Source organism: Peromyscus eremicus, chromosome 5 (genome assembly GCF_949786415.1).
Source record: "Peromyscus eremicus chromosome 5, PerEre_H2_v1, whole genome shotgun sequence".
NCBI classification, from domain to species: domain Eukaryota; kingdom Metazoa; phylum Chordata; class Mammalia; order Rodentia; family Cricetidae; genus Peromyscus; species Peromyscus eremicus.
The window spans coordinates 29,919,204-29,943,669 of NC_081420.1; positions in this window are offsets into that span (position 1 = coordinate 29,919,204).

Below are 24,466 nucleotides of genomic sequence, written 5' to 3' on the forward strand. Positions count from 1 at the left end.
GGGGCAACATTTTGTTCTCCGTTTACCTATGTTAATTTTTCCACTAAAATAACCTCTATCATATTCCCTTGCTATATTTATTAAAAACTCTCAATCATCAAAATCCTATTTAAACTGACACTATTATTGTATAAAATCATGGCTTCAGTTAAACCATACATACAGCTTAGGAGAAAATCATCTTCAGGTAAAAATGTCCAGTAGAACAGAATATTTCCAAGACTACATCAAGAGCAGTGGGGATCTCCCCATGCCCAGTCGTATCATGCCGGATACCAGGGGAAATGTCAGCAGCAAACATGCAAAGACACAGCAGCAGCAAGTGTCTCTGGGGCCCAGGCTCTTGGGCCTTGCCTATCTGAGATTCACCCATCAGGGTTTTGTTTCCTGGTGAGCCCCCATCACAATTGCCACCTGCTGCTCCTCTGACAACACCCTTATGTCAGATATTGGGAAAACTGTTGATTCCAAACCCTGCTCTGACTTCATCTGCTGTTCCTGCAATGAGCTAGCTGTGATTCACTGAACTGTAGTAAGACACAGTGCAGTGGACTAGGCCTGGTATAAATTTAAATAGTCATTCCTGGGAATCTGAAGACCATTAGTTAAAATCTGAAGATACAAAATCCTCAGGTGCTCAATCCCTTACAGTAACATTGTAGGTGGGGCAGACTGTTAGAGGGTAAAGTGCCTGCCTCACAAGCAGGAAGTCAGGAGTTTGGATCCCAAGAACTCACGTAAAACCAAGACAGATGCAGCATCCTCTGCCAACCCACTGGAGGAAGAGACAGTGAATCCCCTGAGCAAGGCAGCCAGCCAGAATAGCCAAAATGCCCAGCCTTGTGTTCACTAAGAGACCCTGCCTGGAAGTATACAGTGGAGAAAGCATAATAAAGACGATATCAACCTTGAGACTCACATGCACATGTACACATAAAAAGCCACCCTGCCACATGTCCCCACTCAAGAAACCACATTATATACAAAATATTTAAATTAAAAATAAAATAGCATAGTATTTGATATAACCGATATACATGTTTCCATATTCTTTAAATTGTCTGACCATAACCTATATTACCCAATACAGTGTAAATGCCATATAAATGATGCCTGTATACCATACTGTTTAGAGAAGAAAAGGAAAAACAGTCTACCCATGTTTGAATTGGGTAGACCATAGCCCACCCCCACCCCCCAGGCTGACCTCGATCTCCTATCTTCCTGCCTCCTTCCTCCTATATTCCTGCCTCCTTCCGCCTATCTTCCTGCCTCCTTCCTCCTATCTTCCTGCCTCCTTCCTCCTGTCTTTCTGCCTCCTTCCTCCTATCTTCCTGGATGCTTAGATTACCGGCACTAGGCCTGGCTTTTTCCTCAGTAGTTCCCATCTGCTGTTGATTTTTGTCTGCTGAATCACGTTGGCTAAGTGTGAAATCCATGTAAGTAGACATGGGGAGCCAAGGGAACTTGATTTAAGGAGCCAAGTGTGAACCAAACACACTTTCTCTGTGTGATGACAGAAACCATGGTGGATGCCATTACTCGGGGTAGTACTCAAACATCAGCCGTTCCTGTAATCATATGCATATTACTGAGCCTCAGTGTTGCTCAGAAGAACAAGTCAAATGTTACCTGGTAGTCAGACCCCACACCACATACCTAAAACCACAGGAGGAAGCGGGCAGCCTTGGGTACAACACTATCACAAGCAACTGCTCACAGGATCTCTGAAAACAGTGCAGAACCAGACCTCACCCAGCTTCCTGACACCACTCCTATGCCAGATTTCCATACTTTTAATGTCTCAAACCAGATCCAAGGAGAAAGGATGAACAGCAAGCCTGGGCTGGGCTGGGCTGGGGTGAAGAGGCTGAGCAAGTGTCCAGTAGAAAAAATCTGGCGGACCATCAACAAAACAAAGAGGAAGGGAGGAAAAACGAACATAGATTCCAATCTCATCTGGCACAGAAACCTGGTCAAAACTTTGGCTATGTCCTACTAGTCCCTCAGACATCGAATCTTGCAACATTTCCCCAACATGAGTTCAATTAAAAAAAACAAATCTGGAATTGTCCTCAGGGTGTCAATCCTCTCAAACATATGAATTTATAAGCACTTACAAGTGCTGAGGGTCTGGGCGACCTTAAAACAGCCCAACCCTGTCTCTCAGACTAGGGCACAGCAGCCAGTAAGAGGCCACTGAGGTAGCAGATCCTACTGCCCTGAGCAGATCCCTAGGTCCCTCTTGGTTCCCATCCCTCCGGGATTCTGATGCCTGTCAGCCACGGGGCTGCTCCTAGCACAGGGAACAGAAGCAGGGACCTCTGGGCTCACTCCTCTGTCCATGCCTACTCCTCCCATCCACTTCTGGTGCCCCCAGCGCCCCGCCCCACAGCCCGACCACAGTAGAGCTCACCCCGATCCTAGGTTCTGGCCCGCAGAGAGCAGAACCGAGAAGAGGAAGGACAGGCACCCTGGCCTCAAGTATCCGCAGGGCTGGGAGGTCTGAGCAGGAAGTCCCCCTGGGCGCGGGGGAGGGGGCGGAGGTGACAGAGGTGGCCACAGGCTGTCGAGGTGAGAAGGAACAGCAGAAAGGAGGACAGAGGAGAGGTTGTCTCTGCTCTTTGACCATAATTTCCAGTCCAGGCCAGCGGCTAGCTTCAGGTCGGTGTAGTTAGACTAGGGGTCTAACTGCTCTGACTACAAGCTCTACAAAACCAAGGAATTGATCTAAACCAGGAGGGAGCTTTTAGGACGATGTCCGCTAGGGGGAAATGTGCCAGCTCTTAATGGGAATAAATTAGACAGTACTGAACAGGAATTTTTAAAGCGAGGAGGAGGCTTTTAGGATTATGGCAAGAAGTCAAGTGCCTGCCCAGCATGCACAAAAAAACAACAGAAACCACCACGGTCAATGCTGTGTCCTAGACTCCACTACTCTTCCAGCTCTCAGGTATTGACATTTTATGTAAATGTCAGTGAAAACTCCCAGGGAGCAGCAAGATGACCTGGTGGGGAAAATGCTGGCCAGGTTTAAAAGACTGGTCAGTTCTGGAAACCTCAGATTCTTTTCTGCCTCCTTCACCCTCACACTGGGCCAAGGATTCCCAACACTGACCTTACAAACAGTTGAGTTAGACGCGTCTTGGCTGTTTAGCAGTGCCCTGGCCCCTCTGCATGTCAGTAGCAAACAAGGCCACCACACCAGCTGTGAGATTTCACTCTTGATGTTTGAAAACACAAAGGAATGCTCCCAGTATTCTACTCCCTTTAACCTTTTCAAGCTTTCCACTGCAGCTTTATTGCTTCTGGCTTATCCTTCCAGCCCACCCTTTGCAAAACTACAGTGTGTATAGTCTGTGTACATGTGTATATTAGAGTTCTCTGTATAGCTCTGATTTCCTACTTATCGTCAAAAGGTAGCATTCTCTCTGTTGGCTACCACAGATCTACAAGCTACTATTCAAAATATTTTGATGAACTCTCTAAAATACTGCACAGAACTCTCTTATTCCCTTTCCTGGCTTCCCCATATTCCTCTGTGTGCATTTTGATTGATGCTTACATTTTACATCATTTCAAATGTTATCATAATTAACACCTAGCCAAGCACCCATTAATGTTGATTCACACAGTTATCCACGAAGGTGTCGGTGTGTGCATTCCAATTAAGAGAGTTCTGAAAAGGAAAAATATCCTGGAATGAATCCAAATTCCTAAAAAACAATTGGCATACAATGACAAATACAGAGATCTTTTGGTTAGTTATGGAATCCCCCTCCATAGGCACAGTACCTGATGGAGGTTCGCTGCTGCCACTACCTCTAGCCAAACTTATCTATGTACATCCTAGTAGAAATCCATATTTTTGTTGTTGTTGTTTTAAATAAAGTCTCACTCTATAGACTAGAAGAGCCTCAAACTCTGACCTCCTGCCTCTACCTCCCACCTGTAAAATCAAACGTTTACAAGAATTTTTGTTAGCTAACCAGAACACACTTCAATATCTGATCAGTCTTGATATCTAATCAGCCACCATGCTTTCCCAGACTGCGTCTGATCGCCCTGGCCTGTCTTCGGCAGAAGCCAGGATGTCCATTGTCTCTGGTGTTCTCTTCCAGTAATTTTCCACCTGCCATCAGCCATCTACTCTTCTGCTGTAGATTACATGATGTACTGAGAACTGAGTCCCAATCTCTGTCTCCTGCCACTTTATCCCCATTGTTAAGTCTGATGATCCTTAGTAATGGTTTTCATGTTACAAATAATCCAGAACAATTAACGACAGAATACTGTATCTTCTCAAATAATTTACAGGAATTTTTTGGTTGGTTGGTTGCTTAGTTTTTCTTTTGGTTTTCAGATTTCTGTCTTTCACTGTTTCTCTCTCTCTCTCTCTCTCTCTCTCTCTCTCTCTCTCTCTCTCTCTTTCTCTCTCTCTGTCTTTGTCTCTCTGTTTCTGTATCTCTCTATCCCCCCTCCCCGTTCTTTCTCTCTGTGTATCTTTCTCTGTATTGTGTCCTCCCTCTATCCCCCCCCCGTGCGTGTGTGTGTGTGTGTGTGTGTGTGTGTGTGTGTGTGTGTGTTATAGGGACTCACAAAGCCCAGGATAATCTCAAGTAGCCCTGGCTGAATTTAAATGTGCTTTGTAGCTGGGTCTGACCTTGAACCTCTGATTTACCTGCTGCTATCTCCCAAGTGTAGGGATTACAGGCCTCTAAAATGATGGAACACAGAGCTGAGGGAAGGCCAGCATGAGATCTGGAAACAATGTGGTATTTACCAACACAGACAAGACAGAGTCATTCTGTCTCAGTTGTTGCAACTAACATGGATCCAACTGCTGCTTTCTGAAAGGCAGTAACCTAGGACAAGACACCACTTGAAAGTGGTGATCCACCATGGACAAGGTATGGTGGCCCAGCTTGCTCAAACAATCCCATCTCCTACCTCTCCTACACTGTCTTTCTGGCCGCTGCTGCTCTGTGACAGTGGTCTAGACTGTGGTCTGTGACAGTGATCTATGGATGGACCAGTTCAGCTTTTATCTTCCTGTCTGAGAGGCTGAGCAGTCTGCAGCTTCCCATCTGGCCTCACCACGATAGCCATACTCAGAGGAAGCCACACAAGGTTCTCCCCCAGCTCAGTATCAAGTGGCTTTTGCTACACCGTGTGAGCAGGTAGCTGGCTCCCTAGCAAATATTGGTGTGAGGTCCCCTCACTGAGAGCTTCCCTTTTGGTCCTGGGGCACCTCGACTTAACCCTCTGTAACACAAGTGCCCTTGGAATAGCTGTCTAAGGAGTGTGCATGGGAAGTGGGCTAGGGCCTGGGCTCTGCAGGCCTCCCCATTCCCCAAGGGAAGGAAAAGCCTATGCTTCAAAGCGGAGCTGGCTTTGTAGACTGACTTTCTTCTTCTTTCTGCAAGGGCAGATAAGTGATGGTCTCTAGCCTTGTTTGTGATGAACATGGAGTTATCTGTGGGAGGGACTGACCAAGAGATACCCCAAAATAAGACATAAAAACCAACAGGAGGGCTGGAGAGATGGCTCAGTGGTTAAGAGCACTGCCTGCTCTTCCTGAGGTTCTGAGTTCAATTCCCAGCAACCACATGTTGGCTCACAACTATCTGTAATGAGATCTGGTGCCCTCTTTTGGCCTGCAGACAAATCTTAAAATCTTAAAAAAAAAAAAAAAAAAAAAAAAAAAAAAACAGGAGACAGTAGCCACTCTAGCTGAACCAAAAGGAAATTTCATTTCCCCAAATGTCAAAATGTAAAAGGGATAAATGACTATCTGTGGTAACTATTAGCATACCAAAGTGCATGCTGGCCTCCAGGCTCCCTCAGTATCACAAGTACCTGTTATACACTTCAAAGTCCATGCTGGCATTCTGGCTGTTCTCAGCTCTTTTCCCCTCCTCCCTTACCCTAAATTCCCTCCAGCTCAGGAGCTTCCCTCACCCCGGCTACTCATTTCCCTTAATCCCTGGTTTTTCAGCTATACTCTCTCTTTGCACACATCCTCTCTATCTTCCTCTCTCTCTCTCTCTCTCTCTCTCTCTCTCTCTCTCTCTCTCTCTTCTCTCATGGCTAGGCCCAGTCTGGTGTCTGTGTTCAGTCTACTACTTTATTGCTCCCTCTGGGCTCTCCTGGATACCTATGGCTGTTCTCTTTCTCATATCTACAATAAAAGCCTTCCCGTTAACGATACTAAGGAGCACACATCCTATATACAGCAGAGACTCGAGGAACCCCAATGATGCAATTGGTTAGCTTGAGGTACTTCTACCATAGAGTCAATGAAACAGAAAACATGGAGTACTTCATGATGATAGTCTCCAGCTGTGTCAACTGCAGGGACTTACTGTTAGCATTTAGAATGCCCTGCTCTAGAACTCCAAAAGGCCCCTGAAGACCTTTAGTCATTGTCTCAAATCTGCAGTTACCTTGGATTCCAGAAACAACAGGATGGCTAAACATCTTCCGGACAAGTGACTAAAGCCACCCCCCGACCAATCTTGAGCCTCAGAAGACAGAGCACTCAATTCCCCATGCCTGCAAGGCAGCGCCTGGAGCTGAGGCACTGCCTAAAGCAATGAGGACTTCCTGGAGGCAGCTTCAGAAGCAGACTGGAGCTAAAGATCAACCGGACACACCTAGACCAGAACTGATAAACTATGTGGACCTTTTGTTCTCTGCTTAAACAGTTCCTCCTGCTTAACCAGGATTCATGGCAGTCCCCTGAAGAGGAACTTGAGGTCACTGGAGCCCCTTCTCTGTTCCTCCCACAGTGAGCCACTTGGATTAAATCTCCGTTTTTCTGTGTTTCACCATGACTGTATCTTCCTTAGGTCACTTATTATAAGAACTCCTAAACCTGCGCTATTTGTCCTAACACTCCAGTAACATTATCATGTGTAAGCCCAATCTATCAATGTGAGCTGGGACTCAAAAGGCACACACTCTGTGTATGTGTGTGTGTGTGTGTGTGTGTGTGTGTGTGTGTGTGTGTCTGTGTGTCTGTGTCCGTCTGTCTGTCTGCCTGCCTGTCTGCTGATTCTGAGGGAGGGGCCTAACCCCAATTTCCTCCAAACTTGCTACTATCTGGCCAGCTGAGGGACAATTACAGGCAGTCTGTCTGCAATCCTGGAATCCACAGTGAAGGTACCAAAGTAAGAAAGAACAAAATGTCTAAAGAATTTCAAGAACATTAGAATTAACAGACTGTCAATGATGTGCTTTTGCACATACACACACATTCACACAAATGTACACATTCACATACAACACATACATACATAACCATACAGACACATTCATACACATTTACGTGCAGCGCACACATACAGATCCATATACACACATGTACACATACACATACAGCACACACATACATACCCATACACACACAATCACACACATATACACATTCACATATTATATATATATATATATACACACACACACACACACACACACACACACACACACACACATATATATATAATCTTCTTCTGTTGGGTCCAGTGGCTGCTGTTTAAATAGCCTTGCTTGGCCCCTAGCTTTTAATGTTTTTATCTTAAGTGTGAGATGAGACTGGAGATTGAGCAAGGGCAGAGAGACCTGACTTTCAGCAGTTACGAAGTGATAGCATTAATCCAAATGATCAAGAATAAGACCACTACCACAATTTAAAGCCCAATTCTAAGCAAGCTTTACTTACACGTGGGCCAGGTGGATGGGTTCTGGCCAGGTCCATACCCAGGTTCCTGGGAAATGGCCCAGAATCAAGTATGACAAGGACTTAAGAAGGAAAACCCATAATTCATTGCATTTCCCATCAGGCCAAATCAGGGGCAAGCACACATCCTGGTGTACCACCAGCCTATATCCAATCAGGGCAAGCACACATCCTGGTGCACCTCCAGCCTATATCCAATCAGGGCAAGCACACATCCTGGTGCACCTCCAGCCTATATCCAATCAGGGGCAAGCAAACATCCTGATATATTCTTGCCTGTGTACCTCCTGCCCACCCGTGATCAAGCACATCAGTGCAGATGGGTCAAACAAACTTGTTTGTAGGACTGAAGAACATGTGGCTTGTTGTCTTCCATAAACGATAGCCTCCAGCATTTCAGGAACTATCTGTCCTTGAAAAAGAGGCCTGCAGATCAGACACATCATGGATCACTAAGGTTTGTAATTAAAACATAAAATGTAATTTTGGCTTTCACAATAGCAGATACATTTTAAACACTTTTGTTCCAGAATGAACTGTTTGTTATGTGTTACGGAGTTAAAAAACCACCAGGAAAAGACCACAGACACAATCCAAATTATCATTGGGTGAGTTTATTAATACTTCTAGCAGGGTGAGAGCCTTAAAACCACATGGGAGGGTTGCCACCCAGGAAGGACTGGGGAAGGGTTTTTAAATGTGGAGACCTCGACTGTCTCTTTTCTGTGGAACTGGCAGCTGCAGGAGAAACTACTTCACTTCCCTCAGCTACATGAGGAGCTGCCCCTCTCTGCACAGAGTGATGAAGGGGCTGCCCTCCTCCTGCACACAGTGGTAAGGGAGCTGTCCTCCTCCTGCACACAGTGGTAAAGGAGCTGTCCTCCTCCTGCACACAGTGGTAAGGGAGCTGTCCTCCTCCTGTACACAGTGGTAAGGGAGCTGTCCTCCTCCTGCACACAGTGGTAAGGGAGCTGTCCTCCTCCTGCACACAGTGGTAAGGGAGCTGTCCTCCTCCTGCACACAGTGGTAAGGGAGCTGCCCTCCTCCTGCACACAGTGGTAAGGGAGCTGTCCTCCTTCTGTACATAGTGGTAAGGGAGCTGCCCTCCTCCTGCACACAGTGGTAAGGGAGCTGCCCTCCTCCTGCACACAGTGGTAAGGGAGCTGTCCTCCTCCTGCACACAGTGGTAAGGGAGCTGTCCTCCTCCTGTACACAGTGGTAAGGGAGCTGCCCTCCTCCTGCACACAGTGGTAAGGGAGCTGTCCTCCTTCTGTACACAGCGATAAAGGAGCTAGAGGAGCTGTGTGACACCCTGTAGCACAGCAACAAGCAAGATTACAAAAGCCAGAGAAAGAGGCTAATTATCTCACAACAGGTACTGAAAGGACCAAGCAGATGCCATAACAGGCTGCTCTCAGAGATCAGGCCTCAATTTCAGTTTCCTCAGATTTGAGTAAGCAGTTTCTGGGAGGGCCGTGAACAAAAGACATAGTCCTTGCAGTAGCTCCCTTTCTGCACGTACTCTAATAGCTGAAGGTTCAGTCAATTGTTTACTGTCTGGGACCCCTCAACAACCTAGAGCTACGTGCATGAGTCAAGGACAAAGCCTGGGCCACTAAGCAGCCCCCACAGTCAGTATGCGCTAGGTCAACCAGCCTCCATGGCAGCTCAAGGACAAAGCCTGGGATTTGTCTGGGCCGGCACAGAAATCGTAACTGTAACCCCCAAATAACTCTAGCCATTTAAAAGTTACTAACATGATTGCCACTTGCATAAACCAATCCTGAGTGTGTTCCTATGTAGTCTGTAGACCCCCAAACTCCCTTCGCTTTAAAAACCCTACCCCATTGCTACTCGGGGTCTCTCCTGCTCTGCTGAAAATAAACAAAAGGACACTTTGAAGGTACATGTACGTAGAACTTTGCTCCTGACTGTGCCAGCCTTGTCTAGCAGCTAGCAGTAAGCCCCTTATACTCACATCATAAGATCTTCCTCACAGTGTGCCCCTGAGGGATCTAAAACGCCTGCCAGGACATCATGAAGGCCAGCTTCAAAGAAATATGACAGGAAACTTTGTGGTTCACTGGTAAACAATCTGAAAGATTAAAAAAAATCAGATGACGACTGATCTACTTATAAAAGGGAAAATGTATTCTGGGCATCATTTCTTAATTTCTAATTTTCCCAGTTTTTATATATTTATATTTTATATTATAAATATTTAATATAAAACAGATCTCTGTATATATTGTGGCTCTGGAGAATCACACATAATGCATGTTGTACAAACACTCTACCACAGAGGTACATCCCAGCCTTCAATTTATTTGAGACAGGATCTCACTATGTGCTCCAGGTTAGCCTTGGACTTACAATCCTTTTGCCTTTTTCTGCTTCATGGGATTACAGGTGTACAAGAAGATAATGCTTTAGAATATATATATATCTTATTTGGCTTAGATATTTTTGAGCAAATGTGTGTATGTGAGGGGAGGGAGGGAGGGAAGGAAGGAGGGAGGGAGGGAGGGAGGGAGAGAGAGGGAAAAAAGACTGAGAATATATCATCATAGAGAAAAACAGTTTTTAGGGTCATGAGTAAAATTCTTCTATTTTCCAAAATATCCCCAACAGGAATTGCCCAGGGGTGGTATAGTTGCATCATATGAGAGATAGTTCTATTTTTAGGGTTTTTTTTTTTAATAAACCTCTGAACTGATTTTCATAATAGCTGTACTAGTTTGTACTTCCGTCAGTGAAGTACAATAAAGGTTCTTCTTTTCTGAGTCAGCATTCATTGTTAGATTTTTTTCCTTTTACTAATTTGTTTTATTTTATGTGTATATGTGCATGCTCAAGTGTAAATATGTACACCACATGCATGCTTAAGGCCACGGTGGTCCAAAGAAGCCATTGAATTTCCTGGAATATAGTTAGAGGTGATATGTGCTACCATGTAGGTGCTGGAAACCAAACCTGGGTCCTCTGCAAGAGCAATAATGCCCTTCACTGCTAAGCCATCTCTCTAGTTCCTGTGTCTTTAAGATTGCCATTCTGACTGGGATGAGGTGGTGTCTTCAAGTAGTTTTAACGTATATATCCCCAATATTTTATTCCTAATAGGAATGAAATGGGATCAGTCTCAATGGCCATCAACAGATGAATTAAATAATGAAAATATTGTGTCTTAATTACTGTTTTATTGGTGTGAGAAGACATCATGACCAAGGCAACTTTTAGGGGGAAAAACATTTGATTGGGGGTTTGCTTACAACTCCAGAGGATTAGCCCATGATTATCATGGCAGGAAGCATGGCAGCAGGCTGGGAGGCATGGTGCTGGAGAGGTAGCTGAGAACTCATATGTAGTTCCAAGTTGCAGGCAGAGGGGGCTATGACTGGCATAGGGTTCTGAAACCTCAAAGCCAATCTCCAGTGCTGGAGGATGTCTTTCTGTATGCTATGAATATATGTTGTTGCCATTGGTAAATAAATAAGCTGCTTTGGCCTATGGCAAGGCAGCTTAGAGGCAGACAGGAAATCCAAGGAGAGATATAGGAAAGAGAAAGGTGGAGTCTGGGGAGACGCCAGCCTGCCGCCCAAGAAGGAGCAACATGCCAACAGACCAGTAAAGCCACGGAACACATATGCAAAACAGAGATTAATAGAAATGGGTTAATTTTAAGATACAAGAGCTAGCTAGCAAGAGACCTGTCATAACCCATACAGTTTATAAATAGTATTTAACTTCTGAGTGATTATTTTATAAGTGGCTTCAGGTTCATGGGGCTGGGTGGGATGGAAGAAAACTTTTGACTACACTCCAGTGACACACCACCTCCAACAAGCCTGCACCTACTCTAACAATACCCAAACAATACCACTAACTGGAGACCAGGCATTCAAACAGATGACCCTATGACTACCATTCTCATTCAAACCACCACATTCTGCTCCTAGGCAACCATAGGCTCATGGCCATATTATAATGCAAAACCCATTTAGTCTAACTTCAAAATTTCCCAAAGTCTTTCAGTCTCCATATTGTTTCAAAGTCCAAAGTGCATGTCTCTTCTGAGACTCAAGGAAATCTGTAAACTACAACACTTTGTAAAACAAAGCAAAAAGCAAATCACATACTTCAGGCATATAATGACATAGAATACAAATTACCAGCCCCAAAGGGAGCATGATGAGGAAGTACTAGGCAAAAGCAAAAATGAAACCAAGTGGGACAAATGCCAATTCTGCAACACCATGTAGGATGTAAAAAGGTTAATGTTCTATTCCTGATACCAAGGACATGGGGTCAGTATCTATGGCCATCAATAGATTAGTGGATAGTAAAAATATGGTGTTTTAGCCTGGGGGGGGGTATTCCCATTCAAACCACTACATAAAACGGGCATAGTGAGGAAATACTGGACCAAAGCAATAATGAAACCTAGAGGGGCAATCTCCATTCTGCAACTCCACCTGTGATGTTCAGAGTTCATCAGACGGCTCTTCTCTTCCAGATTTGCTGAATGCAATACACTTCCCTCAGTGGCTTTTACTTTGCCCAGGAGGAAATTTCCACAACGGCTTTACTCCAGTATGGTTAAATCTAGAACCTTGTGGTCAAAACTGCCCAATTCTGCTTACTGCTGCAGCTGGAACCTGCCCACACCACCCCTTATATTATATTTCTATAAGCTTTCCCTTGTCCATGTTTCCTTTGCTACTTAAGCTTTCCTTTACTTCTCTTTAACAATTTGGAAGCTTATCTGGGTAGGTCATACCATGAGAACACCATTTCCTTTATTCCATTTTGAGTCAGGCCTTTCTTTAAACTTTTCATTTCTGGGAGCACAAGACTGGGATCCAACATGTAATTTTCTGGTTCTCCTTTTCTCTGCAATCTGTAAAATTTGTTATTTCTCTTTTCCCTCCTTGTAACTTTCCAGTGGAGATCGGCATAACTGTGATGACTAATAACCACATGACACAATCAACGTAGGCTGTCTTGAAATCTCCTCTGCCAATGACATTAGTCCAAACTAAATTCTTCAATTTAGCCTCCTGCAGATTCTTAGGACAAGGACAAAAACACCTTTTTTGTTGTTGTTGCTGTTGTTTTGGTTTTTTTTTTGCATAAATATCTCAAGAATGGTCTTCATGCCACTTGTTAATCTCCATCCCCTCTGAAACCTCTTGAACTGAGCCTCCAGAGCTCAAATTTGCTCTCAGCACTATTGTCTTCCATTCTTCCATGTTCTTACTAAGATGACACATTAAATCCTATTTAAAGCATCCTACTGCTTTTCTAGTCCAAAGTCTCAAAGACTATATTTCTCCAACAAACTATGGGCAGACTTGTCACAGCAATATCCCAGTCTCTGGTACCAACTTCTGTCTTATTTACTATTCTGTTGTTGTAAAGAGACCCAAAGCAAAGGTAATTTATAGAAAAAAAATCAAATATTGAATTGGGAGCTTGCTTACAGATTCAGAGGGTTAGTCCATGATCATCAGGGTGAGGATCATGGCAGCAGACAGGCTGGCATCCTGCTGGAAAAGTAGCTGAGAGCTCACATCTGATTCACAGGTTGCAGGTAGGAAGAGTGTTTTAGTTGGGGTTTCTATTGCTGTGAAAAGACACCATGGCCACAGCAACTCTTATAAAGGAAAAAATTTAAATAGGGGCTGACTCAGAGTTCAACATTTAGTCCATTATTGTCATTGTGGAAAGCATTATGGCATGCAGGTAAACATGGTCCTAGGGAGGTAGCTGAGAGTTCTACATCTGGATTCGCAGGTAGCAGGAAGAGAGAGTGACACTGGGCCTGGCTTGAGCATCTGAAACCTCAAAGTCCAACCAGTGACACACTTCCTCCAACATGACCACACCTCCTAAAAATGCTACCCCATATGGGCCTATGGTGGCCATTTACATTCAAACTACCAAGTAGAGAGAGACAGAGAAAGAGAAACAAACAGAGAGAGAGAGAGAGAGACAGACAGACACACACACACACACACACACACACACACACACACACACACACACAGAGACAGACAGACAGAGAGAGAGAGAGAGAGAGAGAGAGAGACCAGGCCTAGCATGGATTTTTGAAAATGCAAAGCTTAATCTAAGTGATACACTTCTTCCAACAAGGATCAAAAACGCTGTATTAAGCAAGGTGATCCAGTCTCAGAAAAACAGAAACATATTCCTTCTCATATGTTGTTCCTAGCTTGAAATATAAATGCTTATGTATATAAATAGGTTTAAATGTGGGTAAATCCAGAAAACAAAAACAAAACAAAAAGAGATAAGGAAGCAGATAAAAAGAGGTGCTAAGGAGGTGGGGCCTCGAGGACACTTGTAATGAGAAAGCATAAAGGAAACTGGAGGAACGTTGTAAGGAGAACGGGTGAGAGAAGTGGGGGAGATGGGGAGAAGGTGAATCTGTTAAAACTTTGCTGAAAAGAACATAATGATATCTAATGCATTGTATTCACCATGGTGCTATATAATGCACTGTATGATGCTAACTTAAAAAGAAAATGGGGTGGGGAGTGGAGGAAGACAAATAATAATATGTGTAAGAAAGATGTCTCTGTGAGAGTGTGAAATGGTACATTGGCCTTAGAAACCAGTAAAAAGATCTTTAAATTAAACAGAAAGTTGTCCTAGTGTCCAGCTGTGCAGGCTAGCACTATGTCAATTTGACACAGTCTAGAATTATCTGAAAGGAAAAAGCATCAATTGAGAAAATGCCTCAATAAGATCTGACTGTAAGGCATTTTCTTAATTAGTGATTGATAAGGGGGGCTCAGCCCACCGTGAGTAGTGCCATTCTTGGCTTGGTGGTCCTGGGTTCTATAAGAAAGCAGACTCAGCAAGCTATGAGGAGCAAACTAGTAAGTAGCACCCCTCCATGGCCTCTGCATCAGCTCCTGCCCCAGGTTCCTGCTCTTTTGGAGTTCCTGTCCTGACTTCAATGATGAACTGTGATGTGGAAGCACATACGAAATAAACCCTTTCCTTTGCAAGTTGCTTTGGTCATGGTGTTTCATCACAGCAATAGTAACGCTACTTATAACACCAACAATACAATACAACACCAATTTTAGGTGTATTAAAGAGAATAGAAAATATTTATCCACACCAACACATTTGCACAATGTTCATGGCAGCATTATTCATTAAAAACAAAAACATGGAAACACTGTAAGTACCTACAACCAAGTGAAGGTATTAGACAATCCTGGATCTAAAGATCAAAGATTAAAGAGGGAAGAAGGGAGGTGTACACAGGGGAGGAACAACTGGGTTTTGTTTTCTGGTAATAAGAGAGACCTTCTGGGGAACACTTGCTCAGTCCGTTCATGGCCTGTCATTTTCTGTCAGACAGCTGTGTGGTATCATTAGCTTTGAAGTGGGATGGAGAGATCAGGCAAGTTCAGGTCACTAACCTTGATTCACAGTTTTAGAAGAAAACATTCCTCAGATGATTGACAGTCTACATGCAGAGTTGAGCAGAAGTATCTAACTCAAAGGTCAAGTCGGGAAAGGTTTCAGACACAATGTGAAGACCAAGGCTTTGCATCCACTCCAGTCGCCCAGTGGATGTCTGAATGGGCAAAGAAGAGTCAGTATTTTCAATACAACAGATGACCAGGTCCCAGGAACCCACATGGCTGAAGTGTTCTCTACAGAAAAGCAATTGGAAGAGTAGTAGCATATTGTCTAGCTAGTGACCTCCAAACTGAGTGAGGTTTAAGTCCCTTAGAATGTGTGAAGATGGAGGTTTGATTTAGTTTTTCCTCAATAATAATACTAGCTCCACCAGGCAGAAAGAACTAGAAAACAGTAGGAGTTATGCCATACTGATGAATGTAGGTGGTTCTCTATCAATCCATGGGCTCTAGCCCTGGTTTTATCAATAAGCTGCTACCTGTAAATTCTGAAGCAGGCTTAGTCTCTGAACTTCATAGTGTAGTCAGTTCTCCAAGCCTACAACAGAACACCCCACTAATGGACTTATAATGTGCCATCGTTTATTTGGTCTGACTTTGGAGGTTTCACTCTAAGGTGCACTGGCACCATTACTTTTGAGCCTGTGACAGCATGACATACCATGGCAGGGAAGGTGCTATACAGGAGACTGCTTAGTTTCTGGGAGCCAGAATATGACCAGGAGGAAGATCAGGTGGCTGCAGAAGTACTGGGTAGTAACCTTTAATAGAGGGAACTTTTTTTATATAAATAATGTTTACCTCTTGTCAAAAAGGCAAAGGAGACTGCAGGTCACTATTCTGCCATAAGTAATAGTTATACTTTTGCATTATATGTTTGAGTTTATTATAGCTTCCTCCTCTCTCATTCTCTCCCAATCAATCCTTCTCCCTATATCAGTTTCAGTATGTCCATCATCTGCACCCAAACCCCTTCTCCCCTTCATTCACTCTGTCATCCCAGCAGGGCCTCAGCTATCCGGCTCTGGCCACTGGGCTGCTACCAAGTCTCTTGTCTTCAATCATCATCTGAATCAGCGCAGCTGTTGCCTGCATTTATTTATCATTTTCTTCTACATTACTGTCTTGTTCGCTTCTTAGCCTCTCTTTTTGATTCTAGCATGTCCCTTTGCTGTGACTCAAGAACTCATACTTCAGATAGACCAGTTTTTACAGATACAACTCTATGTGTGCAACTGAAGTTTAAATTTAAATATCTATTTACCTAGATATTTGCATATATTTTATATGAATTTTTTTAGTGCACAAAAAAAATCCTTTCATGATGCAATATGCAAGGCTGAAATAAATGTTGCCAGGCAATATACAGATGTGGTTGTAAGATTGGTGAGCTTATTAGGAGATTCTGGCCTTCTGAGTCCCCAGACTCCAAGACTTCTGCAAGAGTGAAATACATTCCTGTCATTAATGCTACTACATTTAAGCCCAGGTCTTAAATTGCACTGGAGATAATTGTGGTTGTCAGACCATCTTTCCTTGATTTTTTTTTTGGGGGGGGGGCAGTCAACTTGGCACAAGCTAGAATTATCTGGGAAGAGGAGCCTCAATTGAGAAAAATGCTTCCATCAGACTGCCTTGGAAAGTCTGTAGTGCATTCATTATTATTAATGATTGATGTAGAAAGACACAGCCCAATATGGTGGTGCCGCTCCCTAGGCAGAGTCCTGGATGGAGGATCAAAGCAGGTTGAGCAAGCCATGGGGAGCAAAACAGGAACCAGCATTCCTCCATGGCTTCTGCGTCAGATTCTGCCTCCAGGTTCGTGCCTTGAGTTCCTGCCCTGATTTCCCTCAGTGATATCATGTGACCTGAGAGTCATAAGCTGGAGTAAACCCCTCCCCTCACACAAGCAGCTTTTGGTCATGCTGTTTTTTTCACAGTGATAAAAGCCCTTACAAAGGTGCTGACCTTTAATGAAGATACAGAGGAATCCGGAAACATAATGACACGTTCACAGAGAAGACAGTTGGCGAGAAGCTGTGTTTCTAGTGAACTTGGAGTTACACAGGAAGCATGACTAGTGAGGCCTCACCAGTGCTATCACTATGACGGTTTATGTGCTTCCCTGGTTCTGAAACCAGCAATGCTGCTCCATTGTTCTGACCTTGAAGTTATGATTCTTGGATAAAGACCATGTTATATTAATGTCATGACCCCAGATTCCTGCTCCTCTGGACAATACTGGGAAATCTCAGAAAACATGCTTTCTCTTTGGCCTTGGCTTAAAGGTCAACTTTGGTTTATCTACCATGTGGAAAGATCCTTAAAAATCAGCCAGATAGGAAAGCATTTTCATAGGTTCTGTGACGTACCAAGAACCATACAGTCGGGGAAGATTTTGAATGGAATAATAATGGAATAATCTATGCATATTCTTAATTAATTCTTAAATTAATTATTAATTTCTTTGTGAATAAGCTTTATGTCACTTGTGTATCATTTTTGTGAGGGATATAAGAGATAAGAGAAGCTAATTATTCTTGCATTAATAATTTATTCTATATACCTTTGGCCAGATCTAGCTTCCAGCACTAGTCACATTATTTATAACAAAGGGAATTTCAACTAAGCTGTATAATGCAGAGATAGCCAACATATTTATGTTATTGCCATTTTCTATTTTGTGGGTAGTTTGGACCTTGTGGGCTCCAGTGATCGATCCTCCTGTCTCCAGGTCCCCAGTAGCTGGAACTGTGGGTAACATCCCCACAACTGACTTCACACCATATTGTGACGATCAACATTTACCAAGATCCTTCTTCCTGTGTCAGCAACAACAGTAGCTATTTTTGATCTTAAAAATCATCATTATACAGTTCTGACAACAAAAATGTAATGCTGGATATTAAAGCAAACTCTAAGGATTTCTCTATACTCCCTTTGAATGTAAAACAATGAAGGTCGTGAGTGGAGTGGTTTGGCACCAATTTATTAAGAGCACACATCTCAGCTATGTTAAAGTACGGCATAAGCTGGTCATGGAGATGCACAACCATAGCACAAGGTAGTTGAGGGATTTGTTTTGGGATGAGGCCTCTTTGTCTCATGCAGGAAGCTTAAACATTGAACTTCTCATTTCAAGGGCTACTCTTTCTGAGTCACTGGGACTATAGACACCTGCTGGTGCTCCGCCCTCAGGTGAAAGATTCTTTAAGGCATAAAGTCTCATGAAGGAAGTGGGTCACTCTGTCTAAGGAAAAAATAGTAACAAAAGGCTTAGGTAATGGTTCAGTAGGTAAGAGCTCTTACTCTATAAGCATTAGTGTCTGAGTTCAAATCCCAAGCTCCCACGTAAGAAGCCAGAGTGTGACCACACGCATACACCCCTCACCCCTGTACTGTTTGAGAGTGAAGACAGGAGAATCACTGGGGCTTGCTGACTGCCAGCCTAGCTCCAGGTTCAGTGAGATAACCTGCCTTAAGAAAATAAGGTGGGTTGGGTGGTAGTGCTGCACGCCTTTAATCCCAGCACTCGGGAGGCAGAGCCAGATGGATCTCTGTGAGTTCGAGGCCAGCCTGGTCTACAGAGCAAGATCCAGGAAAGGCACAAAGCTACACAGAGAAACCCTGTCTCGAAAAAAACAAACAAACAAAAAAAAAAACAAAAACAAAAAAAGAAAAGAAAAGAAGGTGGAGAGCAGGACATAGATGTTCTTTTCTGGCTTCAGTGCATGCACATAGCACCTCACCAAGCACATACCTCCCTACATAATTTAAAATAAAATAAAATATATTTGGTGCAAATTCTTAAAACTGCATGACTCTGTACACACCTACCTATGAATTCATACAATTAATGACATATCTAGGTGACTTGCCAGGAAATGTATAATTCCTTTGCCAATGTTATCTTTCGAATTGTAGCATTCATCACAAAGGAATGAGCTAATGCTCCTTTTAAATTGGTCCATGGGAGTGCTTCTCAATGATGCTGTTCAAAACAGGGTACAAGTCCAGCAGACAACTCCTAAAAGCAATACTAAAACTCCAGTAAGACTAACATTGAATTATTTACCAACCTATTCTCTTTCCCAGTAATGTTTGATCTGCTGGGGAAAACAGACAGGTGCAATCTAGGTGGTAGAACTGCCTCATGCAGGTAGAGAGCTGAGCATGGTCATCTCCCCAGGACAACATTCATTTATCTGTGATGAACCCCAAGCAAAGGGACAGAAAGTCTGTGCTTTCCAGCTGGTGCCATTTAAGAGCATATCAAGAGTTCCCAAACTTAGGGTGGTCACCAGGTCAGACTGAGGATTTCTTAGCTGAAATTCTTGACACCAAATGATTGTGTGTTGTTGTTTGTCTCTACTCTTTGCTCTTTTTAGGAGCCCACTGTCCAGCTCCCAAATAAATCACACACAGAAGCTTATTCTTTCTTATAAATGTCTGGCCTTTGCTTGGCTTATTTCTTGCCACTTTTTTTTTTTTTTACATTAAGATAATCTCCCAAAACTTCAAAGACCTACAGAATATGGCATTTAAAATGTTTTAAGAACTTTGACTTTCTGGACAATGAGACACATTTGCTCCTGGCAGCACCAATTTACTACAAAGAGAATGATGGGCGTTGAAGCATTATGGAGTTTGCTTTCTTTGTGGCAAAAGTTAGCCATGGGGCAAAAAAGGTTCCCTTGCCTTGACTGCTTGACAGGATGCTGTATAAACTGGACACACAGGACCCACAGGAAGGTGACCACTGAACTTTGCAAGGTGAGATGGTCCCTCAGGTTCCTGCTTTGCAGAAGAACCTGCCAGACATTCTACAGGACATAGGGAAAAGTGACTGATGAACTTTGCAAGAATGGGCAGAACAGTCCATAAAATTTCCTGCTTCACTGAAAGCTATGCCAGAGACTTTAGGCCTATAGGTGAAGATTGATGCCCCAATGATACAGAGGAACTTTGAATGACTGTCTAGGCAGCAAGATGTCTCTGTCATTTCTAGAATTATGGAATTTTCTTGCAATACACTTCCTGTTTACTTGGGTAATAGCATATCCTTCTGGGATCTTTGATGGCGTTAAAGAATAGATAGTTATAATTATAATTTTCCTTAGTCATGATAAAAGATAAATTAGATATGAGACTTTAGACTCATAAAAATGGAATAGATGATAGACTATTTTCTTTAATTTTGCCAAAATATAGACTAGATATTGTAACTGTAATTCTTTCTTGGTAACTATTTTGTTATATACAATTTTACTATGTTAAAATTAAACCCTTCCTTTTTGATTAGACAGAAAAGGGGAAGTACTGTGGAATGTCTTTCTGTATGCTGTGACTATATGTGGCTCCCATTGGATAATAAATAAAGCTGCATTGGCCTATGGCAGAGCAGGATAACATTAGGTGGTACATTCACACTGAAGATAAGACAAAGAAGGGTGGAGTCAGGGAGACGCCAGCCTGCTGCTGGAGCAACAAGATGCCAACAGACCAGTAATGCCACAGCCAAGTGGTGACATATAGTTTAATAGAAATGGGTTAATTTAAGATGAAAGAGCTAGCAAGCAAGAAGCTGAAGCCATAGACCATACAGTTTGTAATTAATACAAGCCTCTGAGTGATTATTTTATAAGCGGCTGTGGGGCTACGGGGCCGGGTGGGACTGAGAAACTTTTGGCTACATGTCTCCTAGAAAGAGATTTCATAGCTGTCTAACCACCTTGCAGGACAGAGTGGAGCCAGACAATGATAGGCAGGACCACACCATGACTGCTTAGCTCCATCTAACTCAGGTCTTCCCCTTTTAAACTCATGTGAGTAATCTGACTAATGGACATGTGAGGTCACTGAAAGGCTTGGTTCCTCTCCCCAATGTGGCCACATTGATTAATCCTCCCTTGTCTTCTCTTCACTATGAATTTGCATCTTTTAATTTGCTTTTTAAGGAGAGATGGCCAAGCCTGACTCATTAGGACTTTCAGAGCAAAGGCTCTTCTTCTAACTGTTGATTGATTGTTTGTTTGTGATAGAGTTCACTCTGTAGTCCAGGCTTTCTGGAACTTGATATATAGACCAGGCTGGCTTTGAACTCACAGAGATATACTTGCTTCTGCCTCTCTATTCTGGTATTACAAATGCCTGATGTATTTATTCACTTCAATGAAAGTGTATGGTAATAACTCTTATTTGGGATTCACAGTCGGTAGCCTGTTAAACTAATTCTTCACATCTCAACCATCACTTAAAATATATTAAATTAAACTTTCCTGTGTTGTTTCCACATAACATTTACTTCTGATACTCAGTTTCCAGCCATCAAAGGTGAGGCACTTGCCAGCCTGAGCCAGCCTCCTGCCACTGTGAGGTCCACATTCTGATTCCAGGACAGGAGGAGGGTCAGAGGAGGCTGGGAGTTTGAAAAACTTGTGAGGAACCATGGACAAATAAGACATATTTATTCACTGTGAGTGAAGGTCACTGGGCAGGTAGCCTCCAACGGGCACCCATGCACACAATGACACATATAGTCTGAACCCAGGAAAGCACAAATCACACAATCCAGCACACAGTCCACACTAAAGTAGGGACAGAGACCCACAGGCTGGCTGTAGAAGACAAAGACTCAAATTCCTGCCTCTCACCTATAAAGACAGAAAGAAACTAAGTTGGGACATGGCATTCTCTGAGCATAATTTGAAAAAAATTCAGCTCCAAAGTGAGAACATCTTCAGTGTTTGGAACTGGGCAACCCAAGAGAGTCTGCAGGGGATCATTGAAGTCTCGGATGATTAAGTCTCATTGAAGGAGCTTAAGTGAGAGGTATGAAGGCATGAAAGGAAGTAACTTGACAGAGGTCACAGGTTCTAGGGAGAGGCAGACCAAGATTGTGACTAGGGCTGGGAGGATGTTTCCATTAATCAGGAGTCACAGAGATGGCAGAGTCACCTGACATGTGCTATAGAGTGTAAGGATCTTTAATCTTGGGAGGATATAGAACTTACCATAGAGATGACGAAGTTAATCAGAACAGACACAGAGTTACAAATTTGGTGCCATGTAATTCTATGGCAATGATGATGATGATGACCACCCAAATACAAACAGAAACAGGAATTTGAGTAGACATTCTTGTAGAAAGATCTATAAATGTGAAATGAGCACATGAACTTATGATTGGCATCATTACTCATCACGAAAATAAAACTCAACACTATAATGAGTAACCACTTCGCACCCATTGTCTAAAATAAGAAAAGACGAATCACACATACAGAAACTGAAAGTCACAACCTCCTGGTGGGGACATAAAGCTGCATAGGGGCTTCCAAACTCATTGGGTATTTCTTCAAAATGTGAAATGTAGAGTTGCCATGTGATCCAGAAATTCCATTCCTTGGGCTCTACCCAGGGTAGTTCCAAGAAAGCATATGACTGTACATAAATGTATACATAAATGTTTGTTATAAACTTAATATAGATAAAGGGTAGAAACAATCTAATGCTGACCAACTGAATAAACAGTCATTATAGACAACATTATTAATATCTTTAACCAGCAAAAAAAAATGACTGACTGACAAACATGTTATCGATGCAGCACAGAGAGACCAAGAAATGTGTTGGGCCCTGGCCCCCTATTTCTTGAGTAGCTGTTGCCCTGCTTGCTGACCTTGACCAGATGTCCTCCCTATGCTGATTCCTTCTGGTTTCCTTCCTCCTGAAAGCTCATCAGAGGTTCTTTGTTTGTGTATCCCCGCATTTGGTGTAAAGAGCTAGTATGCAAGAATGTAAAACATCAGTAGAACTTCTACCCTCTGGGGTTCTCCCATTGTGCTGTAAGCCTGTATTTAAGGCCTCCTCCCTCCTTCAATAAATGGCATTCGGAATTCTGCTGAGACAAACGACCTGCTGTTCTTGTCTCTGTTTTTTGATCCACACCCCTCGCTAGGACATGGTGAACCGGTGGTGGTAGCGCGGGCGTTACCGCTACAGAAATGACTGACTGACAAATGCGGTATTGATGCATCACAGAGAGACCAAGAAAGTTAAGGAGACTCAGGAGCGGGAAGAAGCCCTTCACCCCAGTCTGATGGAAGACCCTTGTCAGCTCAGGTGACACTTCCTGTGGAGGTTAGCAGCATACACGCAATACTCATTCTATGCAGAGATATTTCAAATAAGAATGTTAGAACAGCACTCATGCTTACAGCCTAAGCATACACGGTCCAGATATAAACCTGCAGCTTCCTACGAATCCTACAAGAAACCCTACTTACAATATAAGGCATGTCTAACGGCCTTGTAACCCATGCTTTTATTTTAGCATATTACATTTCATTTGTGGGGCATCCCTAACGTCATGCTCATGTATGAAAAGCAAGGACTAAATCTTTGGTATGGTCACGCTCATGTATGAAAAACAAGGACTAGATCTTTGGTATGGGGGAGGAGGGATGTTGCTGTAGTCCTGCTGGCTACAGCCCAAACAGAAACAATATGGTAGATTCTGACTTCAAAGGATTCTCCAGGTGGGAGAAGAATGAGAACTACATGCCATCAAGCAGGAAGTTCACTGAAGATGCTGCCAATGACTTCCTTAAGAAAGAGGAAGCAGAGGGCAAAGACCAGTGGGATCTGTGTCATAAGAGTGAGCATTGCTTTAAAGAGCAAGCCCATCTTCTAACAGACTACATGTAGAAAATGAAAGGGGAAAAAAGACCAGAGCATTCCAGCCAGGAAGAGAAAATAACATGGCCTCTTGTTAGAAGTGTTGCACCCGCCGGGCGGTGGTGGCGCATGCCTTTAATCCCAGCACTTGGGAGGCAGAGCCAGGTGGATCTCTGTGAGTTCGAGGCCAGCCTGGACTACCAAGTGAGTTCCAGGAAAGGCGCAAAGCTACACAGAGAAACCTTGTCTCAAAAAACCGAAAAAAAATAAAATAAAAAAAATAAAAAAGTGTTGCACCCAAAGTCTGATGTCCCCAAAGACCACCAAGAGACCGACTGATCTGGATGCAAAAGCAAAGAGTCTTTAATTTGAGAGTTTAAACGTGGGCCCCTTGTCCATCTATCCAAACGGTGGAGTGAGAGGGACCCCAGGAAGTAACAGGATAGGATTTTTATAGTGGTTAGGGTGGGGGCAGGGTCTAAGGGAATTCCGACTCTATATAGTCACAAACTCAGGATTGGTGCTTACTTCAGGTTAGAGATGCTTGGTTTGAACTGATTGGAGAGTTGCAGCGGCAAGCAAATTG